At 34.9% G+C, this 21,404-nt stretch overlaps 1 long non-coding RNA gene across 7 annotated transcripts in view; it reads right to left on the bottom strand.

Annotated features, from left to right (window-relative positions):
• Window positions 1-21,404, bottom strand: part of LOC110742995 — a 645,960-nt gene that overhangs the window by 198,984 nt on the left and 425,572 nt on the right. For all 7 annotated transcript variants that reach the window (XR_002521362.2, XR_002521359.2, XR_002521361.2 and 4 more), the window contains 2 exons: window positions 16,279-16,360; window positions 10,535-10,652 (listed from right to left, as the gene is read on the bottom strand). This is a non-coding gene — a long non-coding RNA (uncharacterized LOC110742995). The remainder of the gene's footprint in view (window positions 1-10,534; window positions 10,653-16,278; window positions 16,361-21,404) is intronic.

Here is a 21,404-nt window from a genome sequence, read left to right as displayed (position 1 = left end):
CAGAAGGGCGGCCCATTGTTTATCTTTTACTTCATCTGATGCACAATTTGTATGAAGCTTGTATTTTACTGTGGTGTTCTTCAATAAGAGAAGCTGGGTGAATAAAGAGGGAATGTGGGATTTACAATATCCCAGCCAACTTTAGACCACTTCAATAAATCCAAAAGGAAAGAAAAAATAAATAAAGCCTAGGTAGAACTGTGACTTTCTCTCACACGTGAATTGTCACAGTGTCCCTCTTTTGTCCATTCCTACTGGTGACTGCACCTTTGCACTGTTTTGATATCTCCAAATTCCACCAGCAGGAATTGGAGAAGAGAGTATGTTGAGGAACACGTGTTGAGAGAAAATCAAAGGACATAGTAACTACATGAATACCATCAATAAATAATTTTTCAAATAAAGAATACTAAACAATTATTAAAATTATTAAAAGAAATGAGTTAATACAAATTAACTAAGATAGAAAAATCACCAAGGTATTAAGAAAAAAAAAAAAAAAAAAAAAGAACAGGTAGGAAAGAGTATCTGCAGTATGGTTAAATTTTTATTTGAAAACTTTAAACATGTTTACTAAATATGATGTATAGTATAGATGTAACATATAATTCAGGAATGGAACAATATGTAACAAAATGTTCGTAGTAATTATATACAAGTGGTAAGATCATAGGGAATATTTTTACTCTTTATATTTTTCTCTATTGTCTAAATATTTACTTTTTTAATCAGAAAAAAAATCAATACAAATGTTTCCCTTCTTGGTGGCAGCTTACCATATGGAACTGATAAAAATGTTGATGTTACAATGTATGCACGTGGACTCTCTTTAGTATGTGTTCTTTTTCTGTTGTCTTTACAAGACAATACCTTACACAGAAGTTGAGAATCCAATAGAAGGAAATTCTGACCATTAGGCAAGGCTGGATTTTGCTTCACTCTTGAAATAAATGACTCCCCATTCAGACTATATATTGGTGTACTTTTGGCAAAAGCACATATCCAAGGACAACGTCAGTGTGATGGTCCTACTTGTTTTATGTGACTGTGTTAAAGCAATTTACATTTTGAAGTTTGGTTACTTGGTTATTTACATAGCACAAACTTCAGACTTCTATTTCTGGTAATGGTAGATTAAATAATTCCTACTAACACTCCTGCTAAAGACACTAAAAAAACTGGATAAATATTCAAATACTTGAATGCATTGGAGAGCTCTGAAGGCCAAGATCTGGGAGAAGCTGAAACCTAGACAAGTAAGCTTGGCAATTGAGCCTACTTTTTCCTTAGGGACATCTGCGGTTCCTGAAAATTTGGCTGAAAGTCTAAGGAGATGAGCAGCTCTTTTGATAGGAGTCAGGGTGAATTACAAGTAGCTTGCTCTCTCAGGGACTGATGCCCAGCTTTGAATCATCTTGATCCTTGAGCTTGGGTTAAGGTGATCCCAGATTGTTAGTTTCTCTGGCTGCCTGATAGAAGCAAAGGTAAATCCTCTCTAGAAAAATGTAGTCTCATCCTGTGCTTCACATAACTTTAAAATTTTTCATCCACAATAATTTCTTTTGGTATTTCTTGTAGCATGAATCTTTGGTATTTCCTGCAGTGTAAATCTGCTGATCATGAGAGCTTTCAGTTTTTCTTTGATTGAAAATAAATTCATGTCACCTTCATTCCTAAAAGATACTTTTTCCTTGGAATAGAATTCCAGGCTGTTCATAATTGTATCTCAACATCTCGAAGATATAATTACACTATCTTTTGGTTTCCATTGTTTGTACTGTAGCATCACCAGTGCTCAAATTTCTAGGTATCCTGAACTCTGAAATCTATCTATAATGTTCTCAGTAAGTCAACAATAAATGGATTAATTAGGCTTCTATAATAGGTCCCTATTCAAAGCCCCTACTTCCTCAATATCCACTTATTTATCAGTCCACTGCACAGTAGCTTCTATCCCTAACTTCTGGAACTGTTCTCATTAAGAACAACAGCATCTTTGTTACTGTTTTGTTTTGTTTTGTTTTTAATGCAGCAATGTTATCAGAAGGATTGCCCATAGTCAGTGACATTTTATGTCGGATTCTCCAATGACATACTCTCTTAGTTTTTCTTTCTCTGTGTATATTCCTTCTGTCTCAACTTTTCAGACTCTCTTTCCCTGGCAGCCACTTTGACCATATTCACAAGCCTTTTAGTTCTGCAATGTCCCACAGTCTTTGCAATTTTTTGGTCCTTTGTATAGTGTCTTCCTTACTAAACCACCCACTCCTCCTATCTTGTAAACTCCTTTGTCAAGGTAAGTTATGTTTATTTTGATCTCAATCTAAATGCCATTTCCCCTGAGGTGGGGGAGGAACTTTCCTATACCCCCAACACTAGTTTAAGAGCTTCTGTTCTTTTTGCTGTCAACCACTTGGTTGTAGAAGTTATTTTTATCATTAATTGTTGGTTTAATTATATTATTTCTCACTAGGATATCAGTTTTATGAGGGTAGGAACATCTTGTTTTCGGCTGAGTCTCCAGGGTCTAGCACATAGCCTAGCCTCCACTAGTCACTCAGTAAATACTTATTATGTGAATAAGTCTGTCCTATTCTCCCCTTTTTCCATGAACCATGATAGTGCCTATATTCAGCTTTCATTACAGAATTTCTGCAATAGCCTCCAGACACATGTCCACATATTTTCCTCTCTCACATTTCAACCTACACACTGCTTTCATATCAATATAGTCTATTTGGCTTTTATATACTGTTGCTCCTCCTCTCTTTTACAAAATACATATGCCTGGGCAATCTTATTCAATAATCATCTATACATTTACTAATGTAGCTCTAGATATACAAATAAATACACACAGACACACATATATATGTGCTTGTGTGTATATATGTATATACATACACGCACACCTTCTAATTAATGTTATAGTTACATATTTATTAGGTATGAGATTCACAGGCTTTAATATAACAGGTAGGTACTTAAAATATGGAAGATAATGAGTTACATTGTGGGCAGCATGTTGTAGTGACATATTTGTAACAGAATTGTGAATTTATGTTATATCTGTTATATTACAAATCTGTGTTTATAACACAATGCCCACATTATAGCATTATTTTCCTTATTTCTAAGTTTCTCTCTGTTATCTGCAAGTCTCATTGTCTCAAAACATGGGTAATGATACTACTTTCCATTCTAATTATGAAATGTTTAAGTATCTTTCTTTCCTCTTAATTTCACTTATTTCACAGAAATATTGGTTGCTCTGTCAAACATATAGTTAATTAACTCTACCACATCACTAAACTTTCCCTCATTTTTAAGATACTGCATCACTGTTTGGAACTATATTCCCCCAGAATTTGCATGTTGAAGCCCTAACACTCAGTGTGATTATATCTGAAGACAGGGCTCTTAAAGGCCCTTCAATTACTTTTGAAGAGAGGACTAAGATTAAATGAGGTCATAAAGGTGGAGCTGTAATCCAATACGATGGGTGTCCTTATAGGAAGAGGAAGAGATACCAGAGCTTTGTGCACACAGGGGAGTGGCCATGTGAGGACACAGTGTGAAGGCAGTCTTCTGCAAGCCAGGGAGAGGCTCAGGAGAAACCAACCCTGCCAGCACCTTGATCTTGGACATTCAGGCTCCAGACTTGAAGGAAATAAATTTCTGTTTTTTTAAGCAACTCTGTCTCTAGTACCCTGTTAAGACATTCCTAGCCAACTGACAACATCACCCTCCATATCACCAAACCAAATCATCTCAAATCATTCTGAATATGTCCTTTTCCCTAAACACCTGTATCCAGATTTAGCTAAGACTCTTCCTCCCAAATATGATTTAACATTATATTTTTGTCTTTATCCTTACTGTACTTACTTAGGTCCCAATTTCTTCATCTTCCTGAACTATAATTGTGTTGTGTCTGTTCTCTGTTGCTTCCCATCTTTGTCCCCTTTTTCCTTTCCTCAACCTATTACCTGAATCATCTTTCTACATAACAAAAGTGATTGCATCACATCCCTCTTAAAAACCTCTAATCTGCATGAGCTATAAGACAAAGGGTAAATGCCTTATTTGGGGATACATGGTCCCATGGAACTCAGCTCAACTGAACTGTCTAGCCTTTTCTCCATCACTGTTCTTCTAGCCTCCAGCCACACAAAAACGCTGCAGCATAATTAAATTTCTATCTTGGACTGTTATGTTTCCTGACTTCTCTCTTGATTCAGTGAAGCCCTTCCAGCACATCTGGGCAGAATAAGTATTCCCTGCATTGTCACCATCATTTTTTTTTTATTAATAAATAATTCTGTGGTACATTCATGAAATGAAGTGAGTATGTTTACATGACTATTGCACTAGATTATGAGTGTTTTGAGAAAATCAACAGCATGCAATGTATATTTGTATTTTGCATACTTAGCATTGGGCATGACCATAGTACTCGACAAATGAGGGTTTCATAAATGAATGGACAAAATAATAAATTAATGGTATTCAAAACATAAACAGGCACTGGCAAAATCTTAAGAAAAATCTATTGAGTAGCCTCAACAACATAGTGAGATTCTATCTCGCTAAAATAAAGTCAGATGGTTAGTGGTGACTATCTGGAAACTAAAGTGGGAGGACTGCTTGAGCCAGGGTCCCGAGGGGCTGCAGTGAGCCATGATTATGCACTCCAGCCTGGGTGACAGAACAAGACCTGTCTCAAAAACTCTTGGTATAGAATGAAGTTTGGACTTGTCAAAGTCAAGCATTCAAGACACTTTCCTCTGGACAAAAATATTTTTTTCATTGCCATGCTTCTGTTTGCAGTGTTTCCACATTTAGTCTTAGTTCAAAAATTACCTCCCACATTCTTAATAGAATGGCTTTCTGCCTAGTAATACAGTTTCTTATTAGTATGCGCTATTATCGCTTTTAGACTTTAAGCTTTTCAAAGTAAAAATCCATATCCATATCTGATTTGCCTTTAAAGATTCAATACCTAGTCCTGTTCATGTAGCAGACACCCAATAAAAACACTGTGACATCTACTTTATGAATGCTTACTGAGTATACCTATTGCCTCAAACATTTTGTTCATGAGTCTTCATAAAAGTTTATACATACACCCATGATGTGTGTATATTTACTTATTTATAAATGAAACATATTCGGATATACTATAATTTTAATAGATTCAAAATTTTACATTTTAAAAGATAAAAAAATATAAATGGAAATTCTCACGTGTTTCCCCACATACCAATGCATCTGTTTGTGTCATGGGGTAAGCCCTTCTTTGCAGACAAGTGACATAGACATGATTCCCATTATATTACAACAAAGAATTATTAATAGCCTGTACTAGTACTGCGTTAGTCATCTAATGTTATTGAGAAAGAAGAAGTCAGCATAGTTTATTTTCCATGTAATAAAAGCTTAAAACGTAATAGGTAGGAACAAAATCTGTCTAGCTATCAAGTTATACACTGAATGCTTACCACATGTCAAACACAGGGTGACAGGTGCTTTGTCTCCATAATCTCATCTAATTCTAAGAACAATCCTGTGAAGTAACTTTCATAATACTTACTTCATAGATTTTTAGAAAGATTAAAATATTAATGATGGCACAGTTTGGAGTTACAGACCCAGGATTTGAATTTACACTCAAATAACCCTAAAGCATACATTTTTTCTAGTATACCAGGTCATAGCAACATTTATTTTAATTTTAACATTTTTAACCTAAAAGGCCATATTAAAGTGATCAAACATCAATGTAAATTTATAGTTTGTAACAAAAGTACCACTCTGGTAGAGGATGCTGATAAGGGGCCGGAGGTGGCGGTAGCTATCCATGTGTTCTGGGAAGCGTATGTGGGAAATCTCTGCACCTTCCACTCAATTTAGCTATGAACCTAAAACTTCTCCAAAAATTAAAGTCCACTTAAAAAAAATTAAACATTTCCTTTTTTTGTTAAACTCATAGGCTGAATTTGTCTCTCCATTGTCCTTACCCAGGCCCTGTGGAATCTGCTGTGAGAGTCCACACGGTCCTGGCTCACAAACACTGATCTCCAAGAGTGGAAGGGTCCTGACACCTTCGATGATTTACATCGTCAACTCGGCCCTATTGTTTTACAGGTAAAATAAAGCATGTGCAGATTCAACACTGCTTTTTGCCAGAATTCATTTCTGAATCAAAAATTAAAGCAGAAAACACACTTTCTTAAAAATCTATATTCCTGTAACTTTTCTCATTCACATCTTTGGAGCTTTGAGCATCTGTTAAAATTGGTTCTGTTATTTCTGCCTACCTAATCTAATAAAAAGTAATCTCTTTTCTAGCTTTTACTTCCTGTCCTAGGCCATTTATTCCAGACATCATGATATAATAGCTTACTGTGTTCACAAAAATCTAGTACAAGGTCTTAAAAATCTTTGTCATTAGAATATTGTCCTTCAGAAAATATAACATTAAGTCAAAATTTTCTTCAAATTATTCTCAAAGATCTAGTTTTTAGCATAATTTTAGGCAGAAGCACATTAAATTTGTATACAAGTCTTTAGAACTACAATGATATTTAAATGTCTTATTAGAATTTCTCAAGAAATATGCTCTGAAAAATATACAAGGACAAAAATGTAATAAATTATATCTTACATTTATCAGAATTCTGCAAGTGTTTAACAAAAGAATACCATGGCCATCTGCAGGTAGTTTTATAATAATAAAATTATTTTTCATTGAAAATAATAATAATGGTGGAATTGGATAGAAAAGTAATTTTATAGTTTTAGATGCCTTCGTTTCTGATATTTTATAGAAATGATAAAATTAGCCTGTAAAAATAATACTCTGTGCAAACTTAAGGACATTGAGTCTCTGGCATTTACTGTGGTAAATTTTGACAAATAATGGCAAATAAAATGAGTTTCTACTCTATTGAACAATTGTTTTAATTATGTTCATAAAAGACTGAAATCTCAAAATTTGTTCTGTAGCTTCATAAATTCCTTTATTTTATAATAGTATTTTTCTTTTGTTGATACTATATCTCAAACACTAATTAGAAAATTCAGATAATTTTTTACATTTTGCTTAAAATGTTTTGGTTTTAAATTAGTGTTTGGAAGAGACTGTTGTCTCCTTATAGCTATTCTTCCTTCTTCTAGAAAGATAACCTCCACATTTGATCTGAGCATATACGTACAACTTTCTGGCTGTGTCTTCAAGGGAATGGCCATGCTATACATCTCCTTTCTTTTTGCGTCCTCCCACCAGGTGGTGTGCAGAATAGGTGGTGAGCCACGTGGAAGAGACGGCAGAAAGAGCCTCTGGTCTTGATCTGTGAGACTTCATACTGGCTGTGGACCAACTCTTCTACTGATGTGAAAGAATAAGCCTCATCCTACTCAAGCCATTCTACCTGGGGCTTCTTATTATAGAATTCTTTTATTTTTATTTTTTGCCCTTAAAATTATTGATAAAGAGATAGGAGCTTATTTTCCAAGTGAGAGCAATATTTATTAGAATACAGGCTTGTAGCAAGTAAGGACTAAACACATTTTTGGACTTTAGAATAAAAAAGTGAAGAAAAATGAGTAGCTACATTTATACATGCATTCTAAAATTTTCTCATTAAACAAATACTAATATGGTATTTAAAAAATGCCAGGTTTCTTGGCATGGGTTGCAAGATGGACAAGGAGTAAAGCACAATCCCTGTCCTTAAGCATATTATCCCCAAGTTGAGTGCTCCCACAAATTGCTAAACATTAACCCATTGATTAATTCATGTGTTTACTCATTCAAATGGCAGCGAGGGCACAACTGTGTCATGGGAATGCAGAGGAAAAGTGGCCTAATTCACGTTGGTAGTAGGTTAAAAAAAATCTTCTCTTAGGATGTAGTGCCAGAGTCAATTTTGGAATACAAGATGGAATTAGTCAGGAAGGAATGCTGGAGAGGCACAATCAAAGAGCTTTGGGAGAGGAATCATGGCCATTTGCATTCTTATGGGGTTCATTGTATTTACTTTGTAGTCTAGAACCAAAACCGCCAGAATTGAAACTAGTAATGTCAACAAAGGAATATTATGAATGACTGAATATTAGAAATCTGATTTTAATTATCAAAGGTTTTATCCGATTAGTTACAAGTTCATAACTGATTATTCAATTCAGACAAGAACTGAAAAGTCTCTGTTGCATTGAGAGATTAAGTAGAGTGTGTGGGAGTGGACAGGATGGCAGAGATGTGTGGAAGGACATCACAAAACCAGATTGCCACAAGTGTTGGCTGACGAGTAGATGGGCACAAAATGAAGATAAGAAAGACCATTCAGGACCATTTCAGGAAGGCTGGCTGTGAAGAGCCGGGAGAGAAACTAGTAACTGAAGGAGACTGCTTAAAGGGTGCTCATCAGAATAAGGCCTGTTAAGGCCTAATTTCCCTGTTAAGGCAGCACAACCCCCTGAAACACTCAGTCTTTCATTGAAATAAAGTTGGTATTCTGGTGAGAGGATGGATTCTGCAACACAGCTTAGGTCTGTTGTTATGAATATGTTTTAGATACAACATCCAGTTGTAAAGTGTAGCCCTTTCTTTGCAATTATGTATCATGCTTTGCCTGGGTACTAAAAGGAATCTTTTCCATAATGGTAGATATGCCTCAAGAATGGTGCTACCTGGAAATAATAATAATCCAGAACTTTCATCTCTGAATTATACTAGTGTAACGTGTATAGCACTTGAATGCCTACATCTGAATGACTGCTTCCTCCCTGACTCCACATTTCTCTATAGCTCCCACTCCCTACTGGTGTCAGTAAGCTATGGCCAGTGAGTAAAATCCAGCCTGTAACTGTTTTCATGTGGCCCCAAGTGAAGAATGGTTTTTACATTTTAAAAAATCTGAAATAAAGAAACAAAAGAATATGCCACAGGCAATTATGTGGCCCACAAACCCTGAATATATACTATCTGAACTTTTACAGGAAAGGTTTATCAACTCCTGCCCTATAAAATGATATAGAGTCATCATACAACTTCTTTTTTCTGCTTTTCCCTTTCATGATCTCTTCTATGCTGCTTTTAAGAGGATCTATTGCTCAATGGTCTCCAAGACCTGTCTCCATTTCTAATCCCTGTCACTTTATTGGCTGTTTGCTACTCAAGTCTTCTCTTCTTTCCTGTATTACTTGCCTTTCGTCTCCTTTCCCTATTGTGTCTGCTGAAATTCTTGACCTCAATATAGAGGGGCTTGACATTTTATTGTCAATACAAGAAAGTATTCCGAGGTGACGAAATACAATGTGTCATGTATGTAATCTTCAAGTACTCATCTTAATTTTTGCTGTTGCTTCAGGTAAAGAAAAAAAAAAGAAAGTTTTTTTTTTTTCTTATTTCATGCCCTTCTTCCTTATCTAGTTACCTTTCCTCAGTCCTTTTTCTTAATATCACTCTTTTTCTCTTTGACTTTCATAATCCTGATTAACTCTAGTTCACTCACTTGTTACTGAGTATATCACTTCCAGGAAATTGAAGCAGATCTCAATTATTTTCTGCTTGAATTTTTTATTTGTTTGAAATGTTAAATTTAGCCAAATAAGTATCTTAAAATGTTCTAAATCATTTCATTTTTTAAAGATAAGTTGAAGCTACAGAAAATGGAACTGGACATTTTTTCAACATTGGTTTTCAGCTCATGTCAGAGAGTCAGCTTGGTAACTGCCAATGATCAACATAAAAAGAGCCCCACAACAGCTTCCCATGTTTTATCTCATCACGGCCCTTAAAATGATAAAATTCATCTAACCTTTTTCTCATTTTGCAACACTGGACCATTTACAACACAATATAATCTGCAGACCTATGAAGTACTAAGTATGCATATAATGAGGTTTTAATTTCTCTCCAATATTATCACCAAGTTATCTTCACATTTTAAATATTTCCTATTAAAATTTCCATGGTATGTATATCATTTTTTTAACTTACATGCACTCAAAATTCAGGGTGCTTTTCTCAAACCTTTTCATTATTACAGTCTTATATAAATGAGAGGGCAATGTGATACTAAAAAGTCCAACAAAATAAGCATTATGAAAAAAAGTCTGTTGGGCAATGTTCTAACATCCACTTAATCCATAAAGACAATTTCTCTCAGTATTGATGTGATATAGAATATATTCTAAGTTATGCAAGAACAAAAACTTCAAGCCTGAATGGCAACAACATTTCTATGTAATGAGTCTGTTTACACACACCAAATTTAAATATCTTGGGGTTTTTACTGGTGTCTTTTATAGATTAAATCAAACCCTAAGGATGTAATCAAATTAAAAGGATTAGCGTTCATTAATAAGACGGCAGTAATATTTCATCAAAAGTTTGCTAAGTCTCTCTCTGCAAAACCAATAGATAAAAGCAGGCAGTGCATAAAAGTGCCTGTCTACTGCATTAAAACATGACAAAAATAATATTTCTTAACATTGCCAAAGAACCATCTATTTCTGAAGATCATACCAGTTTCCATTGCATAGGCCAGTAAGGGTCATTAAACACCAATGGGTCTTTGAGTCCTTCTTCAGAGTCAATGACATTGTAGACTTCACTCGGGATCTCATTTTCCTCCACACAAGGTCTGCAGGGCAAAGAAGGCAAATGAACTATGAAAAACATAATCACTGCTTTTACTGTTGCTTTTTTTGTCATAAAAATTCCATTTATTTAAATTCCATTAAAAAGCACATTTGGCTGCCGAGAGCATAAATATACACTTTTATTATACTTAGCATTTTTCATTTAAAAAAAATCTGTCATTTGTTTAGATAAAAATGTTAAAATATTTCCAAACTACCTGTTTCAGCTAACCACTTTCTATGTGTTTGTTGCATACAATAAATGCTGGAAAAACAAGTGATTTGGAATACAATTCCAAAGCTATATATATATTTCCCATTAGAAGTTATCTGCTTACACTGATCATTATCCTTACTATGTCATGTGCCTGCCACTTACGACTTCTCCCAACATACATCTCTTAGAAGAGTGATTTAAATTACTTGAGCTGTAGTGGAAAACATTTTTTAAAAATCTCATTTTTCTAATTGCTCTGATGTATCTAATAAATCATTAACTGAGTAAGTGACAGCACTAGGAAATCAGGAAAGCTTTTTAACACAATGTTTTCCTAAAGACAAAACTGTAATTCAGACAGTCACATCTGCTTTGCATCTTGGGGGATTACCAAAACCAAGTATTGGAGAAAATAATCAAGCAATGACATTAATGACAGATCTGTCTTAGAAATGCACATAAACTTAGTAAAATGACAGGTGAGATAAACACTACCAAACAGTAGAAAAATTCTTATTTGTAAGTGTACACAAAACTTATAAACTAAGAGTATAAATTTATCAATAATAGGAATTATATCTAATTTTGATATAACTCTAGACCTATGCCAATAGGTTATCTGGGAATTATTTGCTGATTTACTTCCAGAATCTCTTGGTGAACTAGCCAAATAGAAGCATTTGCATAAGAAGACGTGTTCAGAAATGTTCTCTACAGCATCATTTGCAAAAATGAAAAGCTGGAAACAAATTAAATGGCCATTAATATGAAATCGTTTAAATCATTTTATATTCACACAGTAAAATATTATTTAGCAGCAACAGTAAATAAATGTGATCTACAGATATGAACTGAATAAATTTCAATCAATTCAAAAATTGTAAGCAAAGTGCAGAAGGCTATGTACAGTATGATATCATTTATATAAAGTTTTAAATCATCCCCAAACAATTTTATACATCCGTTTAAAATGATACATATTTAGGATACGAATCTAAGCACACATGGGAAGGCCTCTGAAGAAGGCAGGGAAGAGAACCGTTCCAGGAAGGGGTATAGAGGAATTCAACTCTAGTAATGTAGTCCTTTAAAAAACTTGGAGCAATTATGACAAAATTATAAGTTTAACAAATCTAGATAGTATGTACATGCTATTCATTATTTGTGTCTATATTCTACGCATATTTGTACGTATGTGTATGTACAAGCATGTATGTATATATTTTCTCTAGACAAGGAGTATGTTATAATGACAAAACACACTTACACAAACAAAACCAGTGAGGTCTAGTTGTTATATAAGATTGTGCACATTGGTCCTACAGTGTTTACTTCTTCACAGTAGGGTGGAACCACTAGCTCCAAAGCCCACTGGCAACAAATCCACATTTTTACCCATCCATTTGTTTCAAATGTAGTCCAAATAAGTAGACTTCTGGCCATTTAGAGCCTGCCTGCTTTGCACAACCCCACTAAACTGCACCTAACATCTGCTAACCATAGATAAGGTAAACCCTGGGTCTGTAATAGACCCCAAGCTTCTGCTGCCCTTAAAAGCTTTCCCACCCAGAGTCTCTCCATCATGCTGCTGAGCAACATCCTCTAGACTGGTGCCTCCTTCTCCAAACCTCCTCTTCCCAGGAGTTCCTTTTGCCTCCCTCTCCTTCAGATTGGTAGCCCTCTAATTAGTGCCTTCGGGAAGTCATCCTGCAATAAGGGACCTCCCCCATTTACAAAACCACCAAAGCACCACCCAAGTAATGCTTGTTGTGTACTACTGCCACCTCATGGTCACATCTTTCTGCTTAATCAGCTTCTAAATTCCTTGAACTCAATACACCAGTAAAAAAAAAAAAAAAAAAAAAAAAAAAATTCAGACTAGAGGTTAGAAGACCTGAATTCTAGACTTGACTCTCCACTTTCACTCCGTAAGTGGTCAGAAAAGGGCTCAAATGATGTCAATCTAGCTAAACGTATTTAGTCTTTTGTCAAGAAAAGGCCGTTATTTCTCCAAAAATGACTATTACCTGTGAGTTTTCAGAAAAAATGCCAGAATAAAACTTTTGGATGACCCCATAAAGGAAGGACAGATTCCTACTATCCAAGATTACCATGGTATTCACAGAGGTGGCTGGAAAGCCCCAACCTGCCCTTGGTAATTGAAGCCCAACGCCCTCTACCACTGCAGGAACACACTGCCAAGATCATAGGGACAGCATTTGAAATGTATATAATACAAAATCAAGTAGGAGAGGAGAAAAGGAAGTTTTATCAAATAATGTAATTTCAAAATACTAAAGCAATAACAATAAAATGGAATAAAAGAAAGCATAAAGCAATTCAAGTAATACAAGTTAATAAAATTGAAGGGAATTATTAAAATAAGGAATGAAAAATATCTATGCATACAAAAATATGGTTATCATGATCCAATTGTATATTTCACATGTATGTTCATCTACATTTATGGAATAATACTTAATAAAATGGGAAAATGAAACTGGGATCAAGAACATTCCCTTATGGTGTTCTGTACTATGTGATTTTTTTTTTTTTTTAACCAACAGCATGTACAACTTTTTTGTTTAAAAAATATTTTAAAGACAAAACAAATATCAAAATATTTCAGATTTTCAATGTAATTTGGGAATCTAAATTTTTAAATAAAATTTCCAGTTTATGAAAATACATTTGTAGTCAATAAAATATTAGAAGGCTATATTTGTCCCAATGTCACAAATTTTGACCTCTTCTCTATATCCTCACAATTCTTCCACATATCATTGGAATACAGAAGACTGGGAATGTTATATCTTGTGTTACATCTTACAACAGATAAGAAGGATAGAAGGAATTACTTCCTGTCAAGATTTGATGTAAGTTAACATTATAAAGGATCCTCTCAGAAAATCCCCATGTTTTGTTTAACTCAAAAGGGAGTGATTATTTCAGAGAAGTAGATTTCAGCGTAAATACTTATATCTTCATTTTTGTGTTCCATTCAGTTATATTCTTAGGACTATCTTCGAGAGAGTATCTAAATAATTTTGTGAACCTAAACTGCTTAACTTTTCGGGAAATTTTTCTTCGTTGTTAGGTTCCAGCTCATTTTCTTAGTGTAAAGTTTTCATATCCTTCTCCATAACTGATTCCTGAACATGTCAACCTGCACTAAGTCTATGTAGGTGATGCTGAGACACAATCAACAACAGGTGCTTTCCTCATCTTGCACGTCCCTGAAGAGCACCTGCTGTCTTCAGAAATGATTTAAGTGACCCAGGCTTACAGCGTCCCATTGGAACGATTATGGTTCTTATAACTGAAGAAAATTGTATGAAAGCTACATCTTCTCTGTTGGATTCAAATTCACAGAACTGCATAGCAGAGATGCAGAGCTCTAAATAGGATGTCTTATAGGAAAATGCCAAACTGGCTCCAAGTGATGATTCCTTTTCAATTTTTGAAAACGGTAATGTTAACCATTGCATCATTACCTATTATCCTTCTGCTAGATGTTTTAGAGAAAAGCTATACTTTGGAAAGTAGTATATTACCTCACAGTCATACCAGCTTTTTTAACCATAAATGTGCATACACAGCTACTTCACAACTAAATGAAGACACCAAAAATAAAATAAAATAAAATAAAATAACAGCACATAAACACTTTTAATTTCCTAACAAGTTTCTTTTACTTTTTTTAGGAAAGTAAATGTGACAGATTAAAAAAATATAAGTTGGCCCAGGAACTATCTATGAGACAGTCATGGGGAATAGTCTGCTACGGATAATGAATCCACAGCCATAATACAGTTAGAGGTTTGGAAACCTTGCCAAGAACAAGCTAGTAAGGGCTTGCAGACTAACCTCAGTGCATGCAGTTTTCAGGCGTATAATAGCTGCATGGTTAGAAGCCACTTCACTGACTCACCTGAACTCTATTCTGTTTCCTTTTTATGCCAATCTCACAGCATGTGTTAGAAAACATTTTCCTTTAAAGATACACAAACTTACTAACTATCCACCTAACAGTGTACACAGATTTGCATCCAAGCACAAACTGCTACTACAGGATATTATTAAGGTTTTTTAAAAATGTAAAGCAATAACACAAATTTTCCTCACTGTTAAAGAAAATAAAATTCATTTGAAATGATACTTTTTGTATTCTTTCTTGTTATTAAACCGTACAAAAACAAATAAAAAAACGCGTATTCCTTTACAAGTTTTCATGAGCTAGTCCAGTGGTCAACAAATTTTTTCTGTAAAGGGCTAGATGGTAAAAAATTTAGACTTTGCAGGTCTTTACAATCTCTGTCAAACTATTAAACTCTGCCATCGTGGCAGAAAAGCAACTATAAATAAATGAGCTGTATTCTGATAAAACTTCATTTAAAAAACAGGTGCAGGCAGAATTTGGCCTTTGATTTCTGGGTCATAGTTTGCAGGCTCCAGTGCTGCTATACAGTATGCTTTTATATGACACATCCTATACCTATCAAAATGAACATCTATAACAAGTATAAAGGAAAAATTATTAATTTCCTACTGAAGTATACAAGCAATTCATATTTAAACTAGGGCACTAAATTCCAGAAGGAAAGTAAAAAGTGGTAAGAATTAAATAAATACCATTTTGGGGGGGTGTGAGACAGGGTCTTGTTCTGTCTTCCAGGCTGGAGTGCAGTGGCACAATCGCGGCTCACTGCAGTCCCTCTTGGGATCAAGCAGTTCTCCCACTTCAGCCTCCCAAGTAGCTGGGATCATAGGCTCACACAACCACACTTGGGCATTTTTTTTTTTTTTTTTTTTTTTTAATAGAAACAAGGTCTCCGTGTGTTTTCCAGGTCGGTCTCAAACTCCTGGGCTCAAGCTATCCTCCTGCCTCAGCCTTCCAAAGTGCTGGGATTATAGACATGAGCCACCACATCTGGCAAATAAATATACTTTTTCCAGCAGCTCTATTTTAGGTCTTTCTATTTACTTTCAAATCTTTTGTTGAGTGTTTTAAAAATAGTAATTGACGATACAACTTGAGAGAGGGAAAAACTAACTGTAAAGGCCAGCACTGATGACAATTGACTTCTTTGCTAGGTGAATTGAGCATTGACTTATCACAGAAAAACAGAAATGAATGTTTTCAGTAAAGGCCCTAGAAAGTGTGCTTTTAGTGAAAGTTTACTCAATGAAAGTAAAATGTACTTCCTCCAAAACTTAAATTCCAAAGTAAAAGCTTCCTAGAAGAGATTTCTAGAGTGCACAAATACTGGCTTAGCTCCACAAAACCATAGCACTGTCTTTTTTAATTACCAACCCATGAGCATTCTGACAGCCCCAATGCAGTGCTTAGTAAGCATTTTACCCACAGACAGCTTGCAGATGTACAGTAGCACTAAAATTACAATACTCACCATGACTTGTTCTGTCAACCAACTTTGGAATTGGAGCTTACTTGTCTCTATAATGAGGTGTCTGATGTTCCATCCATTTTACCTGTAGCAAACAGGAGTAAATGTAACTAACCAAAAGTTGGTATATTAGTAAGACACAAATAAAAATATTCTTCATTTGCAAGAAGTTTTCAGCAATGAGAACTCACCATACATAATTTACTCACACTTGCACTTTGATGCAAAATAGCATACATTCAATTTTTTTCTGCACAAATTAAAATTTACTCCAGGCAATACTTCATCAAAATTTTCTCACAATCTAGAGATCTGACTAATGTATCAACTAACATCAGTAAAGAGGTAAATGTACCATCATGTGTCATTTGTAAGTACACAGAGTAATTTAGTCATTTGAACTTTGTTGCAAGATGCACAAATCCTTTACAAGCTAAGTTTGCATCATCAGATATTAAAGTATTAAGCTGAATGAGAATCTTTCATGATATTAAAACATAATAATTGTAAGATATTGCTGTATTTGTTTATACATGTAGAAACTGGAGTGACAGAAGATCACATGATTAAATTATTAGCTTTTAGATATCTGCAAAAAGCTTTCTGTACTGATTAGGTTTATTATACATTTATTTAAAACTCACTTCTAAAAAGCTAAGACAATATTAGTCAATATACAGATGTACAAAATGTGATATTCAGAAGAATAAAAAGATTTTACAAAATTTGCACAAAAAGTTTATATAGAAAAGGAGAAAAAGCCAATAGGGACCTATTTTGAAAAGAAATAACTTATTTTTGACTGTTTTTACTTACCTTTGAGAATTGCTTATTTTTTGTCATTAACTTTTAGTAAAGACATGTACAGTGTCTTTAAAGGAGTTGCAGCTCAAAAATTATGACTGAGCTGGCCTCTGGGGCTCATAGTAGGTCTCAGTGAAGATCTATTAAAATATGGACTATAGTGTGCATATGTAATTGTTTTTTAGCATTGGTTCCACATGAGAAGCCTAGTAAGTAGCATACCACAACCTGAATTTCTGGCAATTAGATTCAGCTTTATTAATAAAATCAGATTCTACCAATTTGTGCAATGCTCAAGCAACTTGTGAATTGAAAACACGGTAAACCAAAGGAAACAGAAAAATTCAGAACATAAATATCCCTTTGTCCTACATATCTACCAAGTGTCCCCTCCTGACCATATTATTGCCATTGTGAATGAATGAAACTGGACCCCATTTCTGCATGTATATATGTGTATGTTGTGTGTGTGTGTGTGTGTGTATATATATACATGAAAGTATACTAACACAGCAGGTCCATGGCAGAAGGCCTCAGTGGACCACTGGGTTAAATGTTCTTTCTACAAAATGACACAGCACTGGCTGAGAAAACAAGTGGAATTAAACAAATTTTAACCAAAAATCATCACAGAAATTATTTATAAGTATTTTGTATTGTCAGGTGCTATAAGCTTAGACCTTAGACTTTACTAACTACAACCCAAGCTCACTGAACCACTGAGAAAAGTATTCATTTAATATAATAGCTTTCTTTTTAAAAAATTGATGCAGTGAAGATTGGTTGAAGGTAAAATTTTGAGCAAACTGTTGTCAGGTCACCCATACACATACGGCTTTAATGTCTACTCTCTGTGGTGGAAACAGAGTACCTGAAAAGAGACACTTACATTTGCCATACTAAACCTTTCTATTAATCTAGTAGCTGGCATTTCAGTCAGCTTATGTCAGGAAAATTTATGTTCAACATTTCATTTTTCTTGCTGAGATTATTGCAATATTCTAACATTCTCTTGCTTCCAATATCTCCTACATACAATTTCCCCACACATTGCTGTCACAGCTGTCTTCCTACTCTATAACTTTGAACTAGTCAATTCTTCCCTTAAAAACTTTCAGTGTTTCCACATTGTCTATATATACATTAAAAAAAAAAAAACTGTCATCTTTGGTGACACATTCAAATATCATAAAAATTGCCCATGTGATTCCGGAGTCCAGAATCAAATACTTCCCCATACACACTGAGATCATCCAAACTATTCAGTTACCAAATGTCTCCAATATCTTTGCTTATCCTTTTCCATACAGTCAAATACCTATTGAAGCAATTCTCTTCTTCAATATATAATTGTCACCTTCTCCTTTAAGCACTCTTTGGTTTTGAGCCAGGAGATTCATATCTGTATTCCAATATTAGCAGGTGGTTTGAATTTATTATCCAGCATTTAAAACTTTCTTCTTTGAATTATATTGATGCATTTGCATACATTTCACTCAAATTTAAAATATTTTATGAAAGACTTCCTGCTTCATGTTTATACAGTTAAGCAAACTTTGGCCTCCTGTAAGACTTTCATGAGACAGCACAGTAACAAGTTGTTTCAATGAGTGCATTTTTTCACAATTTTCCCTCTTACTAAAATCTATATCTATCCTGTATCTACCAGGAGTATATGAGCAAAAGGCAGAAATTTAGAAGGAGTAATTCACAAATAGTTAAGCTGTACTTCCAAAGCACTGCCTAAAGGATTTCCTTATTTCCAGTGTCACATCATTCCAGATCAACACAATGCTATCTGGTTGGTCACTCAAAATTGCAAATCTGATTATTGTTCACATGTTACCAATCTTTGAATTGTAACTTTGATATAATTTGAATATATGTACATCTTTAGCTATAATGTAACATTGTAACTCCAAAACTTCGCATGTGGGAAGTGGCGTCTATCTGAGCAGTCTCATCTCATACCCTTCCTCCATGTTCACCTTTGCATGGTAACCTGAATACTTCAGTGCTTTTGAACATGCCATTCCTCTGTCAAGACTGGCTTTGCCCAACTTCTCTTCCTGTCAAATGCCAGACTTTAGCTCCTCTGAGAAGCCAACCCTAGTACCTACAGGAAAGTAATACATGTGCCCTTTTCTTACAGCATTTTGTTTGATTTACTGTGTTCTCATTGCATTCCTTAATTGATTTATTGTTTCATAACTGCTTCTATGACTGTCTTCTCTGAAATATTGTAAGCTATTTAATGGTAGGGGTCTTAGTCTCATTTTATTGCATATACAGCATAGGGTCTGGCACATGCTGGGAGAGCAAATAAATATTTTTAAGTGGACAAATACAAGAATGAGCACCAGATAGATAAGAAAATACAAGAAACTTCATTATTCTTGCTTGGGAGGAGAGACCTGGTGTGGTATAGCCTGGTCATCCAAATGTCTTTCTGAATGAATTATGAAACCTTAGTCCACCCTCATGACACCAGCATCTCACCCTGCTGACTAACCATGATGGTGACTTCATGTCAGAACAATCTGGAATGTTTGGGAACATTCCAGCAGAAGTGAAGTAACCTGGTTCTTGAAATCATATGCTTTTGCTTGTTAAGTGAAATACTGAATGTCAGTATTACCCTTCTAACTGACATTCAATATTTTACTTAACAAGCAAAAGAGTATAATTTCAAGAACCAGATTTACTTCATGTCTGCTCCTCTAATCACCAAAAAATCTTTTCCATTAATTTATTTCTCTCTATTTCTAGTGATTATAAACAAAGTAAATATTGGTGTTTGTAATTTTTCACATGACAAATTAGAGGCATTCACATAGTCCAAGATAGAACGTTAACATTTTTTTCTCGTGCAACCATGTGAAATCATCATCAAAAGCATTTACAAACAGCTAATGATTGTGTGTCCCCATGCAAAAAGAAATAACATGATTAGCCAAAGTCCCTACATACATGATATTGAGAGGTACAACTCAGGTCAAATGAAAAGCAAACATTTGGATAAAGGTTTCATTTTCCTGGGTTTCATCTGTGTATTATATTCATCTTTGTTTTGCTCCCAGTATCCTGTATTTGATAGAGAATCAAAAGCGGGTGGCTATACTGACATTCCACTTCACCATTCAGGTGTTTCTAGCTCTATTATAAGTGTTCAATTTGATTCTAATATTCATTTTTAGATACGTCTATTCAAATTTTAGAGTCCTAAAACTTTCCCTAAAGTCTAAAAAAAACTCTTAAGAAAATGCTTCTCTTTTCTTTTTCTTTTTGAGACAGAGTCTTGCTCTGTAGTGCAGGGTGGAGTGCAGTGGTGCAATCTCGGCTCACTGAGACCACCTCCGCCACCCAGGTTCAAGCGATTCTCCTGCCTCAGCCTCCCGAGTAGCTGGGACTACTGGGATGCACCACCACGCCTGGCTAACCTTTTTGTATTTTTAGTAGAGATGGGGTTTCACCATGCTGGTAAGGCTGGTCTCGAACTCCTGACTTCACATGATCCACCAACCTCAGCCTCCAAAAGTGCTGGGGTTACAGGCATGAGCCACCACGCCCTGCTGCTTCACTTATTTTCTAAGAGACTCAACAAGTAATTTTGTTTTGAAAAGTGACGCATTTTTCAGATCTCCAGATTATTTGAAAAAAAATGTTATATACATATAACATATATAAGTGTGCATGTGTGTGTGTGTATATATATATATATATACACACACACCAGTTAGAATGCATTTTCCTCCTCACAATTAGTTTAAAACAGAATTCCTTTATCTTGTTCCCCCCAAAAAAGCTCAAAAAGTATAACACTGAAACATAAGACAAAACACACGGACAAAGGGAAAAAAAAAAATAGACTATGCCCAGAGCCTACTTACACCATGTCCACAATCTGCTGAGGCTTTTTTGAAAAGCATGTTTTTTCTTTCAAATAAAGATAAAAAAGAAAAGCTTTTAGATCATGGGCTATGGGGAGGAAGAGATAATGTCTCTTGTGCTTTGATGTTACAAGTAGCTTATCATTATAGAAGAGTTCTTGTAATGAAATAAAGGTCCTGGTAAACTGAGCCTGGATATTCAATAACCAGCTTCTACACAGAAGCTTTCTGATACTCCTGTTCCTGCAACTGCAGAGCAAACACGTGCATCATGAACAAATTGCAAAGCTTATTTAGAGACTCTGCTTGATAGTTTTTAAAGATATGACATAACCAAAACAGGAAAGCATGATTTCCATGTTCCTCAGGGAGCTTTGTTTAGAAATGTTTCCAAAATACCAACTGACAAGAAATTAGTATAAAATTGTCCGTTCA

Source organism: Papio anubis, chromosome 6 (genome assembly GCF_008728515.1).
Source record: "Papio anubis isolate 15944 chromosome 6, Panubis1.0, whole genome shotgun sequence".
NCBI lineage: Eukaryota > Metazoa > Chordata > Mammalia > Primates > Cercopithecidae > Papio > Papio anubis.
This window is presented reverse-complemented; position numbering and strand designations above follow the sequence as displayed.